At 38.5% G+C, this 25757-nt stretch overlaps 1 long non-coding RNA gene across 1 annotated transcript in view; it reads right to left on the bottom strand.

Moving 5' to 3' along the window:
* LOC137473399 (uncharacterized) overlaps positions 1-24465 on the bottom strand; it is a 62474-nt gene extending 38009 nt beyond the window's left edge. The window contains exon 1 of the long non-coding RNA XR_010998765.1: positions 24421-24465. This is a non-coding gene — a long non-coding RNA (uncharacterized lncRNA). The remainder of the gene's footprint in view (positions 1-24420) is intronic.
* Positions 24466-25757: the final 1292 nt, after the last annotated feature.

Genomic DNA, 25757 nt, shown 5'->3' on the forward strand with positions numbered 1-25757 from the left:
TTGCAGAAGGAGAAAGAGCTGGTTTCCCCCCCCCTGCTTTTTAATAGAAATATGTCTTGGGTACAGAGATGAGGGAGTGGAGTTCTCAATACTATCTATTCAACTCTTAATTTACTTCAAATACACATTCACTTAGGACAGCTACAGGACATGCCTACCAAATGAAAACATTCTCTACTGTATGTGAAATGTAAACTTTGTTTTTTATTCACAGCAACAATAAAAACTACCATGAAATTTCATTAAAAGTGAAACTGACTTGTTTGTAAGAGCTGGAACACACATGAAAAAAATGCCTCCAAAGTGGAAACTAAATATTAGTCATGTAAGTCTTAGAAGGAATCCTAAAGAACCATGATTTTGAAAACTCAGCTCCACACTAAATCAAATGAAAATGCCAACCCACAAACAGAAGAAAATTCTTATTTTTCTTCCCTGACACAAACACGTATTTCTCAAAATACTGCTAATAGGCATATCCCTCCTTTAAAATTATCCATGTCTTCAAGCATTGGTAACAGAACAGAATTAATTCTATTGTTTCTTGAGGCTTCTGTGATGCATATTTAGCACGTTATGGCAGAATGAGTTTTTTTTTGTGTACACTCCTCTTTAATTTAAGAAGCACACACACCTTTTATGTATTATTTCCCCTAAAACAATCTCAGCCAGTCTGGACACAGGCCTGCTACTGCTGATTCAGCAGCACGGCTATTCATGCCAAAGGCTAAAGCAATTAGAGATGAACCAGATGAAATAACAGCACTTTCCATTTTCTAAATGATGCTGAAGTGTTTTCATAGCTTTGTGTGTTTATAACTGCAGGCCCCCTATGGCTTCACCCCAATGTTCCCCTCTGCCACTCTGACTTGTAACCATGAACAGAGGAACAGATTAGAACCTTGACAGTCTGATTATCTCTGTCATGTTTCTTTGTGCTACTCTATAATTTTACCAATGATGTCTTAATGTTGACAAAGGGATGCATTTCAGCTAAACTGTCTAAACATTAGTCGTTCCAGAGAGGAAAGAGTTCCCAAGCATCAGAATGTAAGGAAGAGAAGTTATCAGACACTTACCAACACCAGGCAATAGGAAGCGAAGGAACAGCATGCACACAAACCACACAAAATATACATTATTTTCACAGCCATAGGTTAGTTGAATTTCCTCAGTAAATGCAGATTTTCTTTCCAACTTTGACTACAGATGAAAAAATTACCCCAGTTTCTATTCATGCAAAATTCAGTGATGAGGCAAAAAAATACACCAGGTTTGCAAAAATTACAATAGAACAGAAAGAAAATAATCTCTGATAACAACAGAAGACAAACTGAGAATACTGTGTGTAGAAGTAGAGGGACTCTTAGCAAGGACAGCTTGTTTCCATCCCAAATGCATGGAAGGGATTTTAGTTTCTTGAAAACCCAGGTGAGGGAAATGGATGCGCTTGTGTCGAAAGAATTAAGCATGAGAAGTTAAGTCTCTGTTCAGACCCAGAAATTTGATTTTCACTTGCTAATCTATTATTTTCTGAGCATATCAAGTACTTTACTTCTTCAATGCCATTTGTAAAGGAAGGCTGCTGGGAAAACAAACACATGGAGCAGATGTAAGGCTGAGCACATACCATGGATCCTTCAGCTTTATCTTTGGAAATTATTTACTTATCCATTTCTCCCTGGAAAAGATTTACTCATCCATTTCTGCCCTAGAAAAAGTGGATTTTATTATCAACTCAAATAGCAGGGGATTGTGTGGTGGGTTTTTTGGTGCATGAAATACAGACTTGAAAAGGAAAATATTAATACTGCCAAGGAGCATGTCAATATCAAGTAGTGTCCAAGAAAAAAAAAGCTTTAGGATATTAATTCATCCAGCATTGTTCCTTTTCTTGTCTGCAGCAGTTACAAAGAGGTGACAGAAGGCAAACAAACTGCAAAACAAATTATTTATAATTAAATTAAATACAAAGACATAAATGAAGAGGCATATAAAGATATTCCAAATTATATGTTAATTGTTGCATCAATTGTTTTAAGTATTTTAGAAATGGTGTGTCTACAGAAGGAAATTAAAAGCTATAGAAGGTATACCTGGATGGCATCCTGGCTGGACAAACAGGGATATTATCCTAGAGCTTCTTAGGAGCAACTCTTATGTGCACTTCAACTAGAAGACTAAAAGATACCAGCATAACACCAAATGCAACAAAATAGTGCCCAGTATGCCAAAATAAGAAAAACAGAAGTGAGGTTGCCAAAGTAAGCTGGAAAGTATCCTATGTTGACATATGGAGGTATCACACAAATGTGCAGAGATGAGAGAAGAATTTGGAGACTCTTACTTTGACCGTTTTTTCAAATGGGAAAAAAAAATATTTGAGAAGACTCTTATCCCAAGAGGGAAACAGACCAGAAAAAAGATGAAAGCAAGTAGTTGAGCACTGGATATAAAGGTAAAGAAGCCATTATTGTTTTTAAGTCTAAATTCTTTAAGAAAATAAATGTTTCCTAAAAGCATTCCATAATGTGTCCAGATGTCAAGTTACAAGAAAAAGTCACTGTATCTGTCTGAGTTTGAAATAAAATATGGTTGACATAATTGGCGCTGTAGGTGAGGTAAATCATATGACAATGCTATGGAATCATTTGATAATATTTATTTGGAGAAGGACTAAGGGAACAAAAGGAAATGCAGAGTGGGATAGGTGCTTTGCGAGGCCCAGTCTGAAAGAAAGTAGAACTTGATTTTGGATCACTGATCACTCATGAATAGGAGATTAAATCAAAACATCTACAGATCAAGATATCTTAAGTCTAGTGGTATGTTTTGAGAAACGATCACTAAATCTCAAGAAGGAGATATGATTGATATAATTTACATATATGATTTTTATATTTTAAAAGATACTGAGGAAGATTTTTTATAAGATGAATTTCGTTATTTAACAGGAAAATTTCCAGCTGTACTAGAAAGCACTAGGATAGATTCAAAAAAAGGATTTTGGCATAATTTAACCCACATGACATCTGTTGCAGATCGGTAATGAAACCAAAGTTCAGTCTCAGAGAGTAAGAGTCAGCAACATTCCTAGTATCAGTATCAGCAAGTTCTAGGCTGCAGAAAGAAACCATACTGCAAGGAGAAAACCTTACCAAGAGGAAGCAGGATTTTCTAAGTCACTGGAGGCTCAAACCTCTTCCAAGGGCTAGTTTTGTGTTTTTCCCTACAATTCTTTAGTAAAAACATGCATGTGAAATAAAAGTGACTTATTTTCTTTTCTGAAAACAAAAAATTGTGATTTTTTAAACAGCAAAATAAATCAAAGCATAAATTTGAATATGAAAATTTGCATATGAAAAATTGGCATTAAAGAAAAATACAATTATTAATCTTCCCTCTATCTCATGATTAATGAAGTAAGGGTTTTAGAATCAGGTCAGCAGTATGTTATTTATGCAGCAAGTGGAAGGTTCAAGGGTGCAACATTGGCGGGCAAACAGAACAAGTGAAAACAAATCCAAGTTCTCTTCTGAACTCCTCATGGAACTTTTGTAGGAGTCCACCATGCTCTGAAGAGCAACAAAAATCAGAATGTCTGAAGGAGGAAGAAGCTTCCAAACCTCAGAAAAAAATAATTCCTTTTATGCAGCCTTTTTTCTTAAGTTTGGACAGCAAAGAAGGAAGCAAGAAATCATAGAAATCCTACATTTTCTAGCTCTTCCTACAAAACAATCTCTGCCCAAAGGCAGAGTGACAAACTGAGATGTTAATTCAAGAAGACAATCTTCCAAGTACCTGAATCACCAGTGTAATACAAGAGGAATTCATCTGAGCTTGGTTACTCTTCAGTCTCTTGGAAAAGCAAACCAGCACTTCACTCATGTGTTTGACTGGCAGAAAAAGCTCTTGTGCAGCTGGAACACTAAAATGCTGTTAAAATATTCAAGAGAGTCTTACATGAGACATGCAAAAACAGGAACTTATAGCAGTGATTTATTTGAAAAAATATCAAACCCCCATTACTGTGAAAAGTTCTAACTTCATCTGAAGTAAGGGCAACTTTTTCACATAGCACCACCTCGACCAGCTACAGAAGAATTTCACTTTGACTCAGTCCCGAGAGAGATTGTCAGGATTGTCTGCATTCAGTTCTCTGAGAAACTGAATCAAACATGTAAAAGATATGCTAATTCTGAAATATTAACATTTTTCCGAAATAACCTATTTCTACACTTCTGACGCTTACATACCACTTTCTAATACCCTTCCCCCCATTCTGTGCTTTAGTATTTTCCTTACAGCCACTAATTAACACAACAAAGTGTAGCAAAATTGACAGGTAAATTATCCTTTAAGAGCATTAAAATATTTTCCAGATAAACAGTCATACCAAAGTATGTTTAAGTGATGATTTTTCTGTGCTAAGTCATGAAAAGTATTTCTAAACATCTACATTGTAAATTTGCATCCCACCTTGAGGTTTTTTTTTTTTGTTGTTGTTTTTTTTGTTTTTTTTTTTTTTTTCTTTCACATAATGTTCCTTCTAAAACCAACAATATACCAGCCCCTGCCTGTACCTGACAGGAACAGCTGAACCTCTATCAGCTGATTCTCTACCACCTTCTTTTTGGTGATTATTTATTCCTTTCTCCTCCTCATCTGGCATCAAAGGAAAACCTGCATGGAGTGCCAAGATCCTTCTTTACATAATCAGGCTTTCACCTCTGTCAAATTCGTTTGAGTTTGTGCTAAAAGCATACATGTAGAGAATGTACAACTTCTTTTGTTTTGAATCCAAGATAAAATAGTAAATGCATGGTTTTTTGTTGTTAGATCTCCCAAGCTAACAACCACCATTTTTCTACAATAAGGTAGTAACAATGGATCAGTTTTTCTCTTAAACCTCTAAAATATGACAACAGTCTGCACAGAGCTGTTTTCCAATACTAAACTATTTTAAGTATAGCATGGTTAAAACCAGTTTTGTTATTTGTATGTTGCCCTATACCTCAAATAAGTAAGTAATAAGTAAGGCCAAGTTTTACCAAGATCTAAACAAAGCATGCTGGTAAGAAGAATTACTGAAAAAAGTTGCTGTTAAATTGAGGGAGCAATTTCAAGTTCCTATGACTTCAGACATCCAGTTTAAAATTCACCTCAGACATTCAATTTAAAATTAAATCTGAAAAGAAATAGAAACAAAAGGTAAATCCCACACATCAGGGGCCCCTAAATTCCCTTGAAACAGGACAGAAAAAATGCTCATATCTAAAAACCAGAAGAACATCACTAAGCCATAGCTTCAGAGGCACTCTGTTACTCTTTGTAGCTGGAACTGCTGTCAGACAAACATAAAATTGTAATAAATACACATTTGCCCACTGAGACACATTCATGAACCCTGCTGGGCAATCAGACACGTCACACAGCCTTGTCCACCTCTCAAGGGAATTCTATTAACCAAACATTGGTTCATGATCATGTCTTTCCAGTATTATTTTGTTTGCTGCCTCTGATCTGCCCACAAAAGAACACACAAACAAGTCAGTAGAAAGCCTGCAGCACAGTAAGAGGCCTTTTATTTTTGTTTTGTTACTCCACGTGAAGAGCAAGCTTAATTAAAAAGATTTGCTGAAGTAGTGTAATTAATTATAGGACCATTACATAGAACTGTAACTGTTACTGATAATAAAAGATTGCTACGTGTACCAAGCTAGGAGCCAAGCCAAATACCAAGGAGAAAATACCAAATCTGAATCTCAAACTTTCCTTTTGAAGATTCTTCCCTTTTTAAATATTGAAACAAAGAATAATGTGGAAAAAAATAAAGGGCTTCCTAGTTTAAAAAAGCCCACAGAAAAAAAAAAATGTCCAATTGAAAAGTGCTTTGGGATGTGTCCAATAATATTCCAGGAGAAGCCTCAAATCATTCTCATCTCTGCTATCTCAAAGGAATACAGATTTCATTTGGAGCACAATAGCTCCAGAGCATGAACCTCACAGCAGTCACAGGCAAAATTCTCCTGAGAGGTGGTGGTTTGACTAGCCTCAGGTGAAGAGAACTGAGCCCAGCACTGCCACAGCTCCAGTATGTGCTTTAAAAAACCAGTTACTGAGTGAAAGAACTGCTGCAGCTATGACTCCAGGCTGCTACAGTTATATCTTATAATGTGCAAAAAGTTACTAAAAATCTCAATTCTTCCCCTTCAAGAGTTTATTTGCATGGAAGACTGGGTTGCACTGCAGAATTGCTGGGGTAAAAAGCCAGGCTTCTCCACCAGCACAGCAAACATGCAGGTGCCTGACTAGAGGCACTGAGAAATCTCAGTTATTTAAACACAAGGCTGTGTTTAAAGAAAGGCAATATACCATGTCACAATATCCATGTCACCCTCTCCAGATCTGATTCCTGACATTTACACTGAGTCCCATCCTCTTCAGGAAAGAATTGAGAACGCACAAGGATTAATCACTTCTGCTGTTCTCAAATCCCTCTCTGTGATCCAATACATACAACAGCTTTGCTACTCTGGCAACTAAGAACCCTCCAGCTCATAAATTCACTGGACAACTGACCAAAACTTGTTCCCAGCTCCCTTTGTTCACAGGCTATTCCACACAAGCAGATCAAAAGTCATACACAACACTGCTCTATGTAGGGCCCCTGACATGACAGCAGCATTTTGCAACTCAGGCTGCAGCAATTCATGGCACTTGGCCTGCCTCTCAGCAAGGTGAAAAACATATCACAATCTACCTCTTTAGTTATAGCATGCCTTAACCTAGCTCTCTTAATAGAAAAGAAAACAAACCAGCCCCAGAAAATTACCCAAAGCCATGACATGACTTTCACTCCCTTGGGAAGCATACCATACATCAAACTGCTGTCCTGCTCTGTAAAGAAGTATTTTCCATTGTTATGTTCTCTTTGTTCAGGAGTTATTACTATTTAAAATCTTGTTCAATTATTAAAATCCCAACTGCAAATATAGAGTAATCAGTGCAGACACTTACCTTGGTAAAACAGTAATTGAAGAATAAAATATATAAGATTTGCCATGCAGATAGATCTATGCACAAAATTATTTCCAGCATAAGAAAACACTCAGTCATTAACTGCATACAGATTTTAGGTTTAACCAACATTGTGGTTTTGTCTCCCAGAACCTGAAGCAGTCTCAGATGAATAAGATTAGGACCTGAATGATGCCTAGTAAGGCTGGAGAAGATATTGTCAGAAACAGTCTACACTTCAGTAAGTATTTTTTATACCTAACCATGCCTTTCATCACCAGAAGACTTAATTTCAATATAAGGGTTAGAAAAGAAAGTAACATGCAGTAACAAGGTGTCCCAAAGTTAAAAAAACTTAATAAATTAACCAATGGTCTTTTTCCTCCCATCTATAGTCTTTGAGAGTATAAAAACCAGCCAGAGTGCTATTAAAACATATGAAATTCACAAATTGAAAATATTTGAATTATGCTGGGTTAGAACCACAAAGATACTTCAAAATAAATCTTTAGAAAATTCAGAATATGGAGAGGTGTTCTCTTTTATACCATCCAAACCAACTCTCTGGAAGACCAGAGAGCCCGTAACTGTTACTGCTTCATATTTTGGCATTCTGCACCTATGGTATATTAGAGATCAAACATGGACTACCTCCATAGTGCACAGACTAAATAATTTGCATTTGTTTCTTATACCTTTTACTCACATCACTGTTTGGAGAGCCACAAAATAAAACTAGTTTCAAAGTAACTTGTTAGCAAGACAATCAGAATTTTTTTCTTTTCCACCTGCACACATGCCAGGTGGTATGGGGGTATGTATGTCAGGAACTATTATCAAGTCCCCAAAATCCTGACTGTATCCAGTGTTCATTCATGCTTAGATACAAGTTTGGATTAGATGCCAGTTTAGATATATTCAAGCCCTTAATGAACCAGAAGAACCTGCCTCAGCTATTTTTTTTCGGACCAATTGCTTTAGTAATGGATAATATGTTGCAAGATTGCAACAACTGATATAAAAACAACACACAGCCTTCCCAGCTACTGGTCCAGGCAGGAGGGAGGGTACTGCAGTACCCCACATTGTTGGGGAAGATGAAATAGGAAAACCTTATAAATATGATTGCCTGGCAAAAGATTTGGAAAATACAGACATTGAGATGAGAACTAGATTTGAAATAACAAACCTTGACTACTGAATAACTAGAAAACAATAGTATAGCCAGGTTGAAAGCAATCCCCCCTTCTGATTAAACAATGCCCTTTACCTGCAGATAGGTCCAAAGGTCAAATGGAATGCTCTGTCTCACCCCCAATGTATGGTTCATCCCACACCTGTAACCCTCCCCTGAAGTATCAGGTATCTGTGACCCCATTGGCCCAAGTCCTGTTCCAGCCCACCTTGAAGCCCCCTGATAAGGTGTGCCCGAGGGACTGGACGCTCTCTTGGACCTTCCCCTGGGACCCTCACCTGGAACCTTCGCTCCCTCTCTCTCTTTCTCCCTCTCTCCCTGGGCCTGCCACGAGTTGTGCCTGGCAACTCCAAGCAGGGCCTTTCACCCCTTTTAATAAACCACATCTTCTAAGACCCGACTTCAGAGATCTCTCATCCATCCAAACCATCCTGGAGTCCCACGCTCCCTACACCACATCTTGGTAGAAATGTAACTCTTGTATTTACTCAAAAACTCACCCACAATCCTCTCATTTTTTCTTGAGAAATGCAAAGAGGGGACATAAATCACTATCATAGGTAATACACTGAGGAGCCAGGTGAGATAAAAGCTTTTGCCCAAACACTTATCCAGTTCTGAGCATTTGGAATCATATCTCTAATTGTGCTATAAGAAAAACCCACACACTAACTAGGCTTTTCACTTTCTTCATATGGGTTTTGTTTGGGATTCTGCAAAAGTGTTTGGTATGGAAAATTAACTCAGGTTTCAGTAAATCCTAACAGCTTTTAAAGAGACAAGAACTTTTAACACCTGTATGACACAGCTATCTTACTGAAGAGAAGCTCTTACACCAAATAAGCCTACTTTTATATGATGCAGTACACAATCACTAAAAACCCCCAAGGTTTTGAGTTCATGCCACCATGGGCTTGGTGCCCAAGCCTGAATTCACACAAGTTCTTGGTGCCTCACAGCCACAGGAGTCTGCTGATTTTTGCCCCAGCAGTTCAGGTGAACAAGCATGCTGTGTGCCAACATGTCCAGCAGTCATCCCATAACACAACAGGGTGCACAGAGGCAAACTCTGGTAAATCTTACTCCCGCAGCTTACAGCTGCTAAACCTGAATTCTCACACACTCCCCTGCTGCCTATCTACCAGAGAGGTGAAAAAATGAAAATTATCACTCCAGATTGCAGCTTCCTCACATGAAGCCACCCTAATTGATAATTTAAAATGAACCTCCTTGCTTTAGAATGAAGTACATACATTTCTCCATTATGCCTTGGAGAGTAGACTGACAACAGGAATTATGTGGGAAGGCAAACATTAACCACTCATGCAGGATTCACCAGTTTGCAACCATAGACAGAATTATCTATTGCAGTCAAAAAGAAAAGTATTATTGTGATTAATGGGGGATTTTAATAGCCAAGCTGGATTTTCTTTTCATTTAAAATTAAAAAAAGAGCCAAGAATAGGGATGTGCATGCAAAAAAGTAAGCCACATCTCTGGAGACCTGGGTGCAGATAAGCGCTCCTATAGAGAAGACACAGTAAAGGCTTTGGTAAGCATACTTCCCAACATGCTAAAATCATATCCCTGCTCTTGATGTCCTTAAATTAAGCAATTTTTCTTCTACCCTTCCCAGATCATGGCAAACCAGATCAGGATATGAATGACAAAGGAAAGCTATAGAAATTTATGGTATCAACATCCAATCCTGCTCATCGCTGCAAGAATATGAAGTGCAAAAAGTCCCTTTTTTGATCCAAGGGTTTTATGCAGTCAAATTCTAATTCAGTTGCACATGGCTTCTTTTCCCCATGGATTCAAAATACTTGAGTCTTGCATTTGCCACAAAGAAATCTGTCTGGGAAACATGACATCCAAGCCCCCATAAAATTTATCTACAACAGAGCCAAACCTGTGCAATCTCAGACTCAAACACTAGGCATAACCCAGAAATGGGCCCTGGGAACTCAGGGGCAGTGTCACACTGCAGTGGTATATCCTGCTGTCTTATGAGATGATCTTAGAGATCAAGAAAAAGCTAACAAGATCTTCACAAAAGACTTCTCCTGCTCCTTCATGGACTGCCCATTCCAAAACCAAGGAATTAAATTTTCAGAAGTGCTAGGACTAGTTTTAGATGAGCAATGTGTAAAGTACAATTTAAGAGGGAATGTGTCTGACCTTGGATAAACTTTTTTGCATCTCAGACTTGGATTTAATGCCTGCAAAACCATGCTACATGGCCACCTTGTTGCATCTGCAACACTTCATAGGGAGTAAGGGAGTGTTTGAAGAATGACACGTGTGACAGTAACTTACTGGCATCTGCTCTTGTTCAAGGATAAAAACTATAAAGTCATTGACAAAACTCAAGGTATAGAAGTTAGCTCTCAGTATGTGTCTACCTTTGGGTTTGTTGGTGGATTTGGGTTTGAGATTTTTTTGCAAAAATGTGTAATGTTTGAAAAGTCTGAATGGCTGCCTACATGTTTAGAACTGGCCTAAATACTGTTAGAATTAACCAACAAATCACTCTTATAATTTCTAAATAACTTCTGCTAGCTTAAGAAGAGGTGCCTGCCAGCTGAGCTGTAATAATCCTACTGTTAAATGCACCAGCTCCCTTTCCCATTGCACACCCCCACTTCAAGGGCAAAGCAAGCTTCAAGTATCAGAACCTCATTCCTGGATTCCTGAGACAGATCCTCACAGACACATGGATCCAGCAATGGAGGCTGACAAATTTATTTATGCACTTGCTCTTCCATGGAGCTCTTGCCAGTCATCACAGCTGTGCACATCAGGACTTGGCAGGCTTTAGGCCCACAATATCTTCAGGTAGGAACAGCAGTCAGAATTTAAAGTGCAAAGTCTCTTACCAAGACCCTGTGCAAGGGAGAATTTTAAATTCAGTTTTGCTAATGCAAATCACATATTTCATAGTCAGAATCTGACACTGAGCAAACACCATAGGATGTAATAGCATTGAGTGAAGTACTTCATGGGGAGACTTGAATCAGGTGCCAGATAATGAAACAACTGCTGTCATAAGACAGCTGATGATCTCTTTTGCAGTATTCCATGTATTTCTCAGCATGTAGAAAAATGTTTGAGGCAAGCTTATCCTTGTAGCAATAAATTAAAACATTTATGGAATCTTGTTTTCCAAGCAATTTTAATAAACAGTGACACTTCTTTGATAGAAGTCAGTTTAACCTAAATCGCACCTGCTAGTTTGCAAATAGTGACAATTCAAAAGGTTAAGCTTAGTAATAGATTTGATGGCCTTGATTCAAAAATAATTTTATTCAAAACTAAGTTTCATGAAAACAGCTATTCCTTGCTCCTGCCAAGTCCAGCTGTGAGAGACTGGAGGAGATTGCCAAAACATTTTGGGTGCACCTATGGGGAAAAGGGGCAGGTCAGGTCAGGTCTTGCTCTGGTGAGGCAATGCCATGCTACACATGCCCCAGAACCTGTATCCCAGCCCTGCAGTGGCTGCCAATCACTGGCACAGCAGAGGCAATGCTCCACACCGACCTCTGGAGCCCCAGCCCAGCCCCACAGTGGCCAGATGACCCAAAATCCCAGCTGAGGGAAGGGCCCAGTAAAGCCAAAGGGTACTTAACCCAGGACACAAGGCAAGCACATGTCTTGACCCGACTTCCTCTTGGAATTTCTATCAGCTGAACACTACTGGAATCAGGACTGGTCACTGTATTTGTCCTTTTCTATATATTTTCTGTATTTTTTCTTCTTTTTTCTTCTAATTTTCTCTTCTCAGAATTTTGAGTAACTCAAAATTGGATAGGACAGAGTTGAATTGAATCGGCTAAAGTTAATGCTTCCTGAAGCGTTTTATGTGGATTGAATGCTGCTCTAAACCTTTGTCAAGTCTCTGATTTTCCTCAACTTTGCCAGTAAAGTTTTTTGTTGTTTTTCTTAAGTCTGTATTTCTCTTGTGTGTCTAACACAGAGTACATGAAAAGCTGTAAGCCTTTCTAAGAGTCTTGTCAAGTGAGTTTTTGAGGGCCTTACACCAACATAATTAATGTAATTTCCAACAAATGTAGTAAGAACTGTTTCAATTACTCTACTTTTCCATTATTCTCCATAATATCTCCTCTTTTGGAAAGACTAGACTGTCTTTTATTAATAAAGTGTTAAACTGATAATGATGATGCAAAAAGTCAGGGGAAGAGGGGAGGAACAGTCTACACAGGAAAAATTGTATCATAGATTATTTACCCTGTTTCACTCAAACTCCAAAGAAAAGGGAAAGACAGAATAAGTGACTTAATGTGAATTTCTGTATTAGACATGCAGATGATTTATAAGGATTAAGGTCAAAGGATAGATAAAGGGCATAAATCTGCTCAACATTCATTAAGATGCAGATGTTTTATTTAAAGACACTCCTAATTCAGACCAACATTAATAGAAAAAAAATCTGTTTAGACTAGCACTGTCAGATATCTACTAAAACAAATTATTTCTGAATCTTTGCATGTGACTTTAGCTAGTGACACAGAAATGCAATTAGATAATTAAATAGACTTCCTTTCTGATTAAGTGTTTAAATCCCATTTCAAAGTAGTATGAAAGTATGGAAAATACTGTGTACTATTACAAGTACAATGTCAAGCCTTTGTACTTAAAATTGCTTTTTTCCAAGAAAATCTCCTTTCCTGCCATAGCCTATCAGCTAATTAGGAAATATCCACATATCTAGTTCAAGGTCTATAAGTACACCGCACAAGAAATAACATGTACTGTTCTGAGATTGAGTGTATTTGGAAAACAACAGCAACACATGGAAGTCAACCCCTTGTTCCAGCAGAGTCCTGGTTATGCCAGGAGGTCTTGGTGGCCATTAGATGTTAGAAGGCTTTTTTTTTAATCTTACACAAAAAATCTCTGCTTGCATTTCTGCTATTTGAAGTGCTGCACTTATCTCTACAAGCCGTGAAGTACAGAGTATTTTATTTAAAAAAAATCATTTCACATATTGACTTATGCAGGGTTTTAATATGTAATGATCAGCGTGCATTTTTTGTTCTTTTTATTTCATATAATCTTCTATGTCAGCTCTTTAGAATGCACCCCATTTGTTTTTATTGCCATTCCAGAAAAAGTCATCATCAAATTACTTACATAACTTTTTGTGTTGGACTTCTAGTTATGAAGAAGTCAATTTTATGGCCTAGACATGTTTAGCAATATTTTATTTTTACTGTGGAATCAAATAAATACAGATAATGCAGAAGAGAATTAAGAAAGCATAAAGACCTCTAAAGGCAGGAATTGGGACAAAACTGAGATATTTTCAGACAGTATTCTTGTTCAAACAAGAAACACTTAAAGATAAAGCAATATGTATAGGTGGCATCTCAAAACATGCAATAGATTTAAATGTCTGTTCAAATTTCCATAGTAAGTCCTGCTTTGTGCAACTAAAGACTTGTCAAAGCTACTTTCCATCAATATGAAGTCTGGCACAACAATCTGTAATTTATGTGCATCTCCTCTCTTCTAATTTTGAAGAACAGTTGATGCAAATTGTTCCAGACCTTTCCAATATTATGAGAAATTCATAACTTTATTGCTTTTCTAACCAAAGAAAAAAAGCCAAGTAACAAAGAACTGATGCAACCAGTTGAATTGGTCTTACGTTTTATTTTCTAGGAGTTAAAGGAGTCTCTTAGAACTACATTAAAAAAACTTCTTAAAGTCTACACAGACTATATTCAAAAACTACAGTATCAAATATACAATTAAAAGGACACCATTTAACACAATTTATAACTAAAAAACATATAAATGTCCACTATGGCATCTCTTACTTGGGTAAATCTGCTTTTAATTTCAGCCTAGATAGTTTCAATATTAAGTCCATGATCCCTCCATGTTAATAGCAGCTTTGTAATGGACAATTTCTCTTACAGTACGCCAGTTTCTGTTGGCCTTTAGGCAAGGTCTGTAGTAGGACTTCAGTGTCAGCTTTGTGAAAAAAACCTCACCCCACTTTGGGCACCCATAACACGGGAAAGCAGAGAGTCTGAGTCATCCTTTTACACACACCAGAAGAACAGATCCATGAAGAAACACAGTTATAGAAATATTCCACAAAGCTCCTCCACAGTCACAGAACACTCCGAGTTGGAAGGGGTCCAGAAGGTTCCTCTAACTCCGAAATCAATGTCCTAGACAGGGATCAATCCGACAATCTTGGCATTATTAGCATCATTCTCTAATCAACTGAGCTTATCTTCCAGGGTCAATCTGTCCTGCCTTGCCAAAGACTGAAGCAGACCTTAAACAGTATCCATCAGAACATCAGGCACTTCAACATTTAAGGATCAGCAGACTGGAAACCCTCTTTAAAAAAGCTTTCAAAAATATATTTACTGTGCTTCAGCTTTCACAGTGAGGTGGACACTGGGCTTCTTTTGGGGCAAGCTAAATCAAAGCCCCCCTTATAGTCCTGTCAAGCAGATAGCCAGCCCATGGAATCAGATTAAAATTAAACCAAAAATAAACAAAAAGGACAAAAGGTGCATTGATATGCTTCAAGCATGCACATGAAGTTGAAGTCCTCATCTCCTCCCAGTTCACTCTGTACATCTATCCCTGTTGGTTCACATCACTTCACATAGTCAGAGCAGCCAGAAACAGTCCAGCCGAGCATCCAAGAGGAGAAAACCCTGCCATGTGTAGGAAACCTTATTCATTTTCTGGATGTGGCAGTCCCCATTTAAATCCAGCCAAAGCTTTACAAGATTGTCTGTATTTTAATATACACACAGGAAGAGATTATGTTAACCACAGCAACCAGGCCATGGCAGCACAGCCCTCAGAGCCATTCACTCACATTCTCACTGTGTTGCCAACACTGTTATTTCACAGCTGAATCTGAACACCTGACCCAGTTATCAGTAGAAAACATCTTAGAACAAATTCACAAAATGTACATAAAAGACAAATGACAGACAGCCACTCAGCTGTTCATCCAAGTGGTCCAAAGGGAATCAGAATACAGCAATGCTGAATAACTGCATCCTGTAACTTGTCACCTGCAAAGCACATACAGAAGAGGAGTTGTGTCTGTTTGCCATGTAACAATCTTTAAAACTGGTTTCAGGAGAACAGTAAATTTTAATCTATCCCTTGTGTGCAAAGTAAAATGGAAAACCCATTTACTAAAAAAAATAAAAATAAAAAAAAAAAGAGAGAATATTAGCAGGCATGAACACAAACCAAGGAATGAAGGCTGATTTGTTTAGAACAAGAAGGCACTTCTCAGTTTGAGCTGAAGCTCTTCAAAGGGGTTATGGAACACAGGGTTAATCTTGTCAATAAAGAATACTCATGCTTCCTAGAAGCTTTTGTCACAAATCCTCATTAAAGGCTCCTAAAGAAACTGAGTTGTAATTAGGTGAGAGAAGATCCCACCCTTCATTTCCTATCTTTTGATTACTTATTAATGAAAGAAGTAAATTGCCCCTTCAAAGCAGTTGCTAAGTTAGTCCTTGAAATATATATGGTTCTTCAGTGTTCAGTGCACTCAAGTGATCAAGATGGAGCAGAGATAAGATGATGCACAAAGAGAAAGGACAAGAGGGTATAGACTTTATAGTTCAAGAGCAGAGGATTACTGTGACAGGTTGGAGAGTACCTTAAGCAGATGAATGCAAAGATGTACATAGAGAGGAAAAAATTATTTCTGCCTCACAAAAACAAAATAATGAGAGAATGACCACTAAAAAATACTAGATTTAACTCACTATTCAAAAGCAGACAAATAGAAGGTTTGAGATTATTAGGAGAGGGAACAGTAGACCAAAAAGCAGCAAGTTATTCCTCCTAAAGACCATACAGACATTTATGAACCCATACTGCCTACAATTCTATTAATTCCATTTCAGAAAGACCAAAAAAGTAGAAAATATGCAAAATGTTGTGAGGATAATCAAAGATATGGGAAAATCTTCTAAAGAACAGGATTCAGTAGGTTAGTTTGCTATCTGAAATCTAGGGGAGAGAGAGAGTAGCAACCTACAAAATTGCACATAGCATAAAGAAGCTGAAGAGGAGATTTACCCAGGGCAAGGGGGAAGAACTTAGGTACTCCCAGAAGCATCATTATGAGCCAGGTGTGCTCAGGTGACCAAGAAGGCCAATGGCATCCTGTTGTGCATCAAAAAATGGTCTTGCAAGCAGAACCAAGGTGGTGATTGGCCCTCACCTGAACAAAGAAATTGAGGTGGTGGAGCCCGTCCTGGGAGAGCAACAGAGCTGGTGAAGGGTGTAGAGGGTAAGTCCTGTGAGGAGCAGCTGAGCTTAATGAGTGGTTTAACCTGGAGAAAAGAAGGCTCAGGGGAAACCTTATTGCTTTCTACAACTCCCTGAGAGGAGGTTGTTGTTAAGTGGGGGTCAGCCTCTTCTCCCTGGTAACAAACAACAGGACAAGAGGAAATGGCCTCAAGCTGCACCAGGGGTCGTTCAGGTTGGACATCAAGAGTAATTTCTTCATGGAAAGGGTGGTTAAACACTGGAATGAGCTGCTCAGAAAGTAAAGTCACCACCCCGGAAGTGTTCAAGAAACAGCTGGATGTTGCACTTAGTGCTATGGTTTAGCTGACAAGGTGGTGTTTGATCAAAGGATGGACTCAATGATCTTGGAGATCTTTTCCAACCCTAATGGTTCTAAAAGCTGGAATAGAAACACTTCCACTCGGCCAGTTCTTGTGTAACAGAATTCCACAGTCTGTATAATGGTCCAAGAGGGTTGGTGGAAGGGTTATTTTTTCCTATTCAAGTCAAATTTTCCATAAAACATTCATTAAAACTAATGTTAACATAAGACTTATTTGATTACTGCAAATGTTAAAGTTTCAGGAAAAAAAACCAAGAACTGGTCATTGCCAGATATTTCATTATTTGCACTTAGAGAACAGTTCTTTATTTTCTACACATTTTAGTCTTTGTGTTCAAAACTACTGTCAGTCCCTGTCTGCTACTCTCATGACAGGCAGAAGGAGAAGCAGAAGTGTCAACTTCAGTACCTCTCACACACAGTGCCTCTTCCCTGTGCATCAAGTCCACTCTCTAGGGAACTAGTCAACTTCCATAGAAACCACCAAAACAAATACTTGGATACCTAGATATATATGCATCTGTTTCCTGTGTGATACAAAATTTTGCTTCATCTTGATCCTATGCCAGCTAAAAAAGGGTAGATGAATAGCCTAACAAAATTCAGAAAGTGTTCTGCCCATCTCTATCAGCAACCTAAACACTGAAACTAGTCAAACAGCTGTCCGAAGCAAGCCTGCAGTTTTACATAAATGCTGGACTATAGCATGCAAATAACTTTTTTAGAAATTGTTATAACAGAAAAGACCAAGATAAAAAAAAAGCAACAAAACAAGCAAACAAATAAAGACCAAAAAACTTCACATTACACCAAACCAATAACCTGTCAGAATCAGAAACTATTAGACAGGTTTCCTAATGAAGGCCTAGCCATGGACTTCTTTGGAGTAGCTATAAATCAGTGTGCCATGTTCACAAACAGTTGGCTAGTCAGGAGTATGTACACCCATTAATCCATAGATTACTGTAATAAAATTTCTGAGGTTTATTCTGGAATTCATGAGCACAGTAGTTTGTCTTTTTTCTCCATCCAGAACCAAAGATTAGTTGGTGCAATATTGAGCAATTATTTTAAAGTAATGCATCAACTTATATAAAACATTGATCTCTTTCACAATTTTTTTTAATACTAACAGGAAGATACTGAAAAGATTAAAGATCAAGGACCATCCATTAAGTACAAAAGGATTCCCTCTTCAAAATCATTTTGACAAGGATTAAGAAAACATAAAAGCATTCCACACACTATTTTTGTTAAACTGAACTCCTCCTACAGCTCCCTGAGAAAGCAGAACAGAGAGGCATACCTTTCATCACAGGAAAAAATAATATATGAAGACCAAGCTCCAGCTTGACCTTTATCTTCCTAAGTGATAACTCTCAAAAGTGACCAAAAGGTTAACTAAACTCTAAAAAGGTCATCTGTCTTTAATCTGGCTATATAGATCCTTTTCTGATGTTCAATAGTACAGAGCTACTGTTCATTAAATATCACCCATCTATTCTGTGTTTTCACCTTCTGTTTTCAGCAGCAGTTAGATTTTCATTCTGTCATATTTAATAGCTTGCAACTTTTCCCAGTCCAGCACGTTTTCTGGGATAGTAAATGTTTTATGGTTATGTAAATAAATTCACAGCAGTTCTCCTTCTATAACAATTCTTTAATGTCAGATAGATATATATTTGTTCTGAGCACACTAGTGCCTTCTTTGCTCTACTACGTGTCCTTCATACTTTTGAGAGATAGTCACCCTCTTTTGCTCCTCACAAGTTATGCACCTCAAATCATGTTCAGCTGAGTCTTATTTCAAAGCAATTATATAATCCAAAGTTATACCAGAAATTAAAGACTGAACTTCAAATTCAATATACAAAGTAATGTTATACAGGATCAGGTTCTTCAGATTACTAGAGAGTTCAGAATGATCTGTGAATAAGACTTTTTTTTCTTAAAAAAAATTGTATTGTTATATATGCAAAAACATCCTGAAAGTTCACATGGTCTTATTGATTAGCACAGGTTATTCTTGTTGCTTTCTTCTCTTTCCTGTTTGCTATTTTGCAAAAACTCTAGTTACTAGACTTACTAACTACTACTAACTACTTTAGTTAGGGTCAAAACTGCAGGGAATTAAGCTTACTTTTTTCATCCTTTCAAGAGCAACAATAGGTCTAGTTCCTTCCACTCTTCATTAATTATAATCCAGTTGATAAAGTATCAGAAAAAGTAGTGTTATCTTCTAATTTGTCATCAGGTATGTAAAGAAACCCATGAAAAAAGATGGAGTGCTGCACTGGATGGCTACAAGCTCTTCAGAAGAGACAGGAGAGAGAGAAGAGGTGGAGGGGTGACTCTGTATATTAGGGAGGCTCTGGACACTGTAGAACTCGAGGTCAGTGACAATAAGGTCGACTGCCCACAGGTAAGAATCAGGGTGAAGGCCAACAGGGTCACCATGCTGGTGGGTGTCTGGTACAGACCACGATTTAACCCCCAGCAGCCACAGAGTAGCAGGCAGAGGACTGACAGACACGTGTAAAGGGATGCAAATTCTTTTATATAATTATTAGGGATTCTAGGATCTGAATCCCTAAGTACCACAGTTTATCTCCTGAGACTGCAAAATCAACAAAACTGATTGATCCCAATATAGAAAAAGGTGCATCTAAGCAAGCTGTAGGCATCCCACAACCTGGTATGCTTCTGGGAAGCCTGCAGAGGGTACCTGGTTAATCCATGCAGCTGCATTTCAAGGGAAATGTTGGTTTGTCAATCACTGGGTGCATTAACCTGCCTCACCACTCTTGCCTGTCACTAGAGACACAGCTCTCATGTCAAAGATAATCCAGTCTTATGAGTCAAACTGAAAGGGAGGATGGTTTGTCAAAAGCAAATGAGGATAGGAGAGATGAAAGGGATTCCAGACCTCAGATCTAAGTTTAATGTTGCTAAAAATCAGTAAAAAAAATTCAAAATGGATAGGGATAGCTTGAGAATTTATATCTTTCTTCTGCCTACAAAAATCAGTCTAACAGTAAAATTACCAGGGTTTCACTTCAGTCATCCAAACCCAACCCTCGCTCATTTATCTTGCAGCATCTGTTAGAAATGGGAAGATGTTCAAGGGATGAATAGCACACCATGTCTACAGGTCAGCATCTTAAGCCTCAGGTGCATTTGAGGTTAATCACTGCCAGAAAATTTCTTCTTAATGTATTTTAAAATTAAGTATCTGCAAACCCTGGGACTGAGCCCAAAGGAGACATTACCCTGCAAGAGGGACCTACCAGCCCACCTGTTCATACTTTGTTGTAAGAGGGCAAGGAATGAAGAGCTTCAGTCTTGACACCTTCCTTCATATCTACACGGTCAGTTCTCAAGCACTGATTTTTCAAAGAAATAAATCACTGGTGAGTGAGATGCAACATACCAGCCCACACAGCCATCAGTGTGGCATCCCCAAAATATAAATATAAAGTATTCTCAACAATTTAAAGGGTGGAAAAGGGCTGCAATCATTAAATCACTTTTTGAACCTTCCAATGTCAGGCTTGTTTACCTACATCTGAGCTCACAAATATAGTGAAGGAAGACAGTTATTAAGCAAGAAGTGGGCACTAGGGAAAAATAATTTCCTCCCCAGCAAGATTAAAGGCATTTTCACCAAAAAATACTTATAAGAAGCAGCTTTATTGTATGTAACAACAATAAGCAGGTGCTTTATAGACAGCAGTATGAAATGCAATTTCTTTCAAATTGAGTGAGGTTATTTCCATCAGAAAAGTTCAGAGAGCTTACCCTCTATGAATAAAAAAAGAAATCTGTAAGCAATTTAAAAGTTGTCTTCTTCTTAAATAAAGAAAACCAAGATTTTTATGCATCAAAAGACACAAACCTGCCTACATAACAAAAAGTAAATGGTTATGTATGTGTAACTTAGAATTTCTAAGTATCTTTGCTATTGAAAGAGAATCTCCCATTCCTTGAATCAAATTTCTTCTCCACGTTAAAAGAAAAAGACCAGGTTGAAACAAAATCCATGATCATACCATGGTTGGAGCCCAGTAAAACTTGGAAGGGTAGCTGCCTAATCTTTTTATGTCTCTTCCAAGAGAACAGGCCCACAGACTCAAACAGCATTGTCTCAGAATGCACCCAGATATCCTTTTGCAAGGCAATACATAAGCAGAAAAAAAAAAATTAAACAGGGAGTTAACAGAATAAGAAACTTCTCTCCCTCTACTCACACCCCTGAAATAAGGGTAGGGGTCCTTCAGAGTGCTGACTACTAGCCCAACAGCTTTCAGCACATTCTCAAGTTGAGCAGCCATCAGACAAACCTCTCTTAGGTCTTTGAAGTCTGTATCCCCTGCTGCAGCTGGGCTTGGCCAGCAGCTCCCTGCTGAAAGCAGAATCTCCACTTGCTGCCTTTCTCATTAGTTCACCCCTTCATTTTATCCTCCAGAGCCTTCCTCAGTCTGAGAACACCAAGAAAGGAGCAATTTCCCCCCGCCTTTCTTTGCCACAGAAAGTAAAATACATCCATGAGTGCAGCATCTCCCAGGACACCAGATACAGTTTCCCTTCCCTGTGCAGCCATGACTTAATATTACATTTAATACATTTATTATTACATTCAGTTTGCATAATCAGCAAGATATTTACCATGCACCCTGACTGCACTACTCCAAATACTAAGCAACAAACCTCTTCCCTGAAATTCCACCTGAACTTAATGCCAGTTTGCATGATAATTGTCCAAATTATTCCTTGCTTTCCTGTGTAATGAACAAACAAACAAACAAAAAAAAAACCAAACAAACATACAAAAAAAAACCCAAACAAACAAAAAAACCCCAAACAAAACAAAAAAACCACCACTGGTATCCTCTTTTCAGTCAGCATTCCCTGTCAGTTGATTGGAGAGGTCTGCTGATCAGGAATTCCATTCTGGAATCCAGTTTTTAACAAGTCCTACATACTATATAAAGACTGCGCAGTGGTTATTCCACTAAGCAGAAGCTGTCAGGAGCCATACAGTCTGTAGGCATCAGCTTGTGCATATCAGCTGAAAGCAGTACAGTGTACTGCCCTGCAAAAGCACTAGTTCAGGTCCCAGAAGTAAAACAGCAACAACAGCAACAGTTTGCATCTATTTTGGGGAGCAAGGAGGAAAACTCCTCACTGAGGGCAGGATTTCATGCTGGAGATACCTGAGTTAGGCTCAAGGATCCCTACACCATGTTAGAGTGGACATGCAGTGTCTTCCCTTTTGATTTCAGCCCCCTAAAGCACACCCTGACCACAACAGCTGGGTTTCGTGAGGTTATACAATGAGAGAGCTGCTGAAGACAGAAATACTCCTTTTTAATTACTCATCTTTCATTTGATAGAATGAGTGGAGTTACTACACATCTGCTGGGAGCAAGGATTCACTTTCATAATGAAAATATACAACCAATTTTCTTCTCATTTCCATGAGGATTTTCTAAAGCATTAATCCAAGGAAAACTTTAAAAAAAAATAATTTCCTTGACTAAAAGAAAAAGGCAAGCCAAATAATTCCAAGATATGAGATCTTACCAGAGAAATCATACTTCTCACTAAGCTCTCTCTTTCTTCCTAGTGCCAGAAATTTGTCGGTTACAGGGAAGAAAATGTATTGTTCGTACTGGAGCTCTTGTAACTTTTTTCACTGCAGAAGAACAGCTAGAAGCAGAGAAAAGTAATACCATCTAAAAATGAAAGTAGAACATATGCCTGAACTTCAGTATACCAGCTTCTATCCAATTTCCCAGAAATTAATAGGTCTTGATCTCAAGATCCCTTCAAAAAACTTAAAATATCCAAGATTTCAGCTATTGCTGCAATCTAAAAACTTCATTAAAACTTGTCTTGCCTTTCAGAACTCTAGAAAGAGTTGCAAGATAATGATCATAGCAAAGGGTGGAACTAGGTTCATGGTTCATAGGTTTTCCAAGAAAAATTCAGTTCTCACTGACAGTGAATTTGAATTATGACCACACAAATATGATAATCTAGTGAAGAATTTTAATTCAGAGAGAGGGGGGAAGGAAATGAGCATGTTAGAAATAGGACAATGAACTGCACAGTCATAAAAGCACTTCAAATTGTACCATTGCTTGTTTCTTCCACACAGAGTTGGTTGTTTTACTTGCTCAATTATAAAGATAGTCTAAGTCAGTGGCCCCCAAAGTGGGGTGTACGAACCCCAGGGACTGTGCAAGACAACCCACTGGTGTCCAGAAAAATATTCTTGCATGCTTAATAAATAATTTTTTTAAATAGGATTGTTTGTTCTTTACCTTATCTTCTTCCCTTTCTATTTTTGTGTACATTTTATGATGTCCATAGTAGCACAGCAGGGCATTTGTGCAATTTATAATACATACATTTTTTACCATTTACAGACATGTAGTCAAAAAATCTGGGGAGCTGCTCTAAATGGTTCATCCACCAAAGAGTAACAATCTTAATATCTGTAGGGTATTTACACTATCCTCAAACATCCAGAACGACCACAATTTTCTATTCCATCTCCAAGCCATTCCAAACCACAAACAATTCAGTGTCAGTACCGTTTAAATACATATAGCTATAGCACAACTAAATCCTAGCTCATGTTCAGTCTTCTAATTGTTTCTTTATAACCTCTGAACTGAGATAATCCATTTTCAAGTATTTGAGAAAAATGAGGCTTTCTATTATAGTCTTCAAACTGGCTAGATCAAGGCAGTGATTTTCTGTGGATATTGAATGAAAGAGGGATATTTCTAAAGCTTCTACACAACCATCACCACTCAACCATGGCAGAGCAAGTTTCTTAAATTCTTAGACTTCAGCCTGTCTTTAGCTGAAGCAAATCTCCTACTGCTTCACCCTTAAAAAATAGCTTTTATCAATATGCATAGAGAACTTAAAGATTCTGAAACTATTACCTGTACAGCAGTTGTTTTCTGCTCAGCTTTATTTCATCTTTTATTATGCCTTGATTTTTTTTTAGTATCTTTATAATACTAAAAATAAGCAGAGAACAGAGGTTGGCTTTTGTCAACCAAAAAAGTACCCCAGTGCTGAGTCTCAATATTTGGTACTGATTTGAAGGGAAATGCATCCACAGTAACACTCCAAAATACCATCCTACAGTTCTCCAAGCCCACACCAGCCCTTTTGAGGCATTTTGGTGGGGCTTTGGTGGTATTTTGGGAGGTTGTTTGGGGGTCTTAAGTCTTGTGTAAGGACAGGAAACCTTTGCAGTACATGAGCACAATTCTCTGGCCATGTCAGCCACAGCTGACCTAGCCTCCTCAAAAGGGGAATCTCTAGCCCAGATGTCATCTAATTAGCCCAGATTTCCTATTGCCACTCTCCAAGCAGTTTTCATTGCCTTTGAGCACCAACACACCACAAAAGAGCTCAAACTTTCACCCACAACAGCTCAGCACAGCTGCCCAGGGATCTCCCTGTGCCTTGTCCCATACTTAGCCCACAGCCACAAGCTCCCTGGCCCACCACCAACTTCGCTCACCTCTGCCAGACCCACTTGATCATGGCCACAACTCACTCCCCACCAAGTATTTCCTTCTCCTCCTGCTTTAAATCCCTTCCCTCACCCTCCACACAGACCCTGCCCAGGTGTGCCATTAACCCTGCCCTGCCTGGCTGGGGCAGCTCCCCACACACACCCCCATTAAACCAAGGGCTGGTCTGAAGCCTTTAGGTGCTACTCAAAATAATCACTTGAAGTTAAGTTTTTTAAAAGCCCCCAGCAGAAGAATTCACTAAACCAAGTTGCTCTAAGCCCCATCCAGCCTGGTGCTGAAACTTCCAGGGATGGGACATCCACAGCTTCTCTGGGCAACCTGATCCAGTGTCTCATCATCCTCATAGTGAAGAATTTCTTCCTAATAGATAGTCTAAATCTACCCTCTTTCAGTTTAAAGCTATTCCCCCTTGTAAAAAATCCATCTCCACATCACTTGCAGTTCCTTTAGGTACTGGAAGGTCTCCCCAGAGCCTTCCCTTCTCCAGGTGGAAAAGTTCCATCTCTCTCAGCCTGTCATGAATTGAGGAAAAAACCTCCACCTTAACAAGGGCTTATAGGGCAAGAGGAAATGACCTCCAGTTGCTCCAAGAGAGGTTTAGATTGGCTATTAGGAAAAAGTTCTTCACTGAAATGGTGGTCAGACATTTGAACAGTCTGCCCGGGGAAGTGGTGAAATGACCACCCCTGGAAGTGCTCAAAAATGTGTGTATGTGGTACTTTGGGACATGTGGATTAGTGGTGGATTGCAGCTTTCCTGGAGGTCTCCTTCTCCTGCCTTACTCTGCACCTACTCACCTTTTGCTATTAAAAAAGGAAAATATAAGTTGATAAGCTATCCCCAGGCAATGTTCCTGTGCCACCCAAGTTGTCCTCTGTGGCTGCAAAGATCCTTCTATAACTTGCCAAGAGATGTTGCGGCTGTGTAAAGAGCCGCTCATCCCTACATCTAATTTTAGATGGACATCCATGCCACTTTCATTTCCTTCAGTTCAGCCTACCATTTGTCCTTTCACGTTCTTCTTTAAGCCACTGGGAATTCAAAGCTATTTCAAAGCATAATTATAGCAATCTGCATATAAAAGACTATATCCTACAGAGGGTTCAGCTGCATTAAAAAAAACCCAACCTCTTCCATTGAAGAAAAAAATCAGGAGTTAATCCCACAAGTAAGATTCAGTAAAGTTACTATATTTTTCACCTGATGTGAACAGCCTGTGGATTCATAAAGCCACCAAAAATTGTCTAAGCCACTGCATTAAGTCAGTCTGAGTACATAAAGAAATTGTAGCTGCTACAAGGGAACCATGGCTTTAAAGCTT

The sequence above is a fragment of the Anomalospiza imberbis genome, chromosome 4, assembly GCF_031753505.1.
Source record: "Anomalospiza imberbis isolate Cuckoo-Finch-1a 21T00152 chromosome 4, ASM3175350v1, whole genome shotgun sequence".
NCBI lineage: Eukaryota > Metazoa > Chordata > Aves > Passeriformes > Viduidae > Anomalospiza > Anomalospiza imberbis.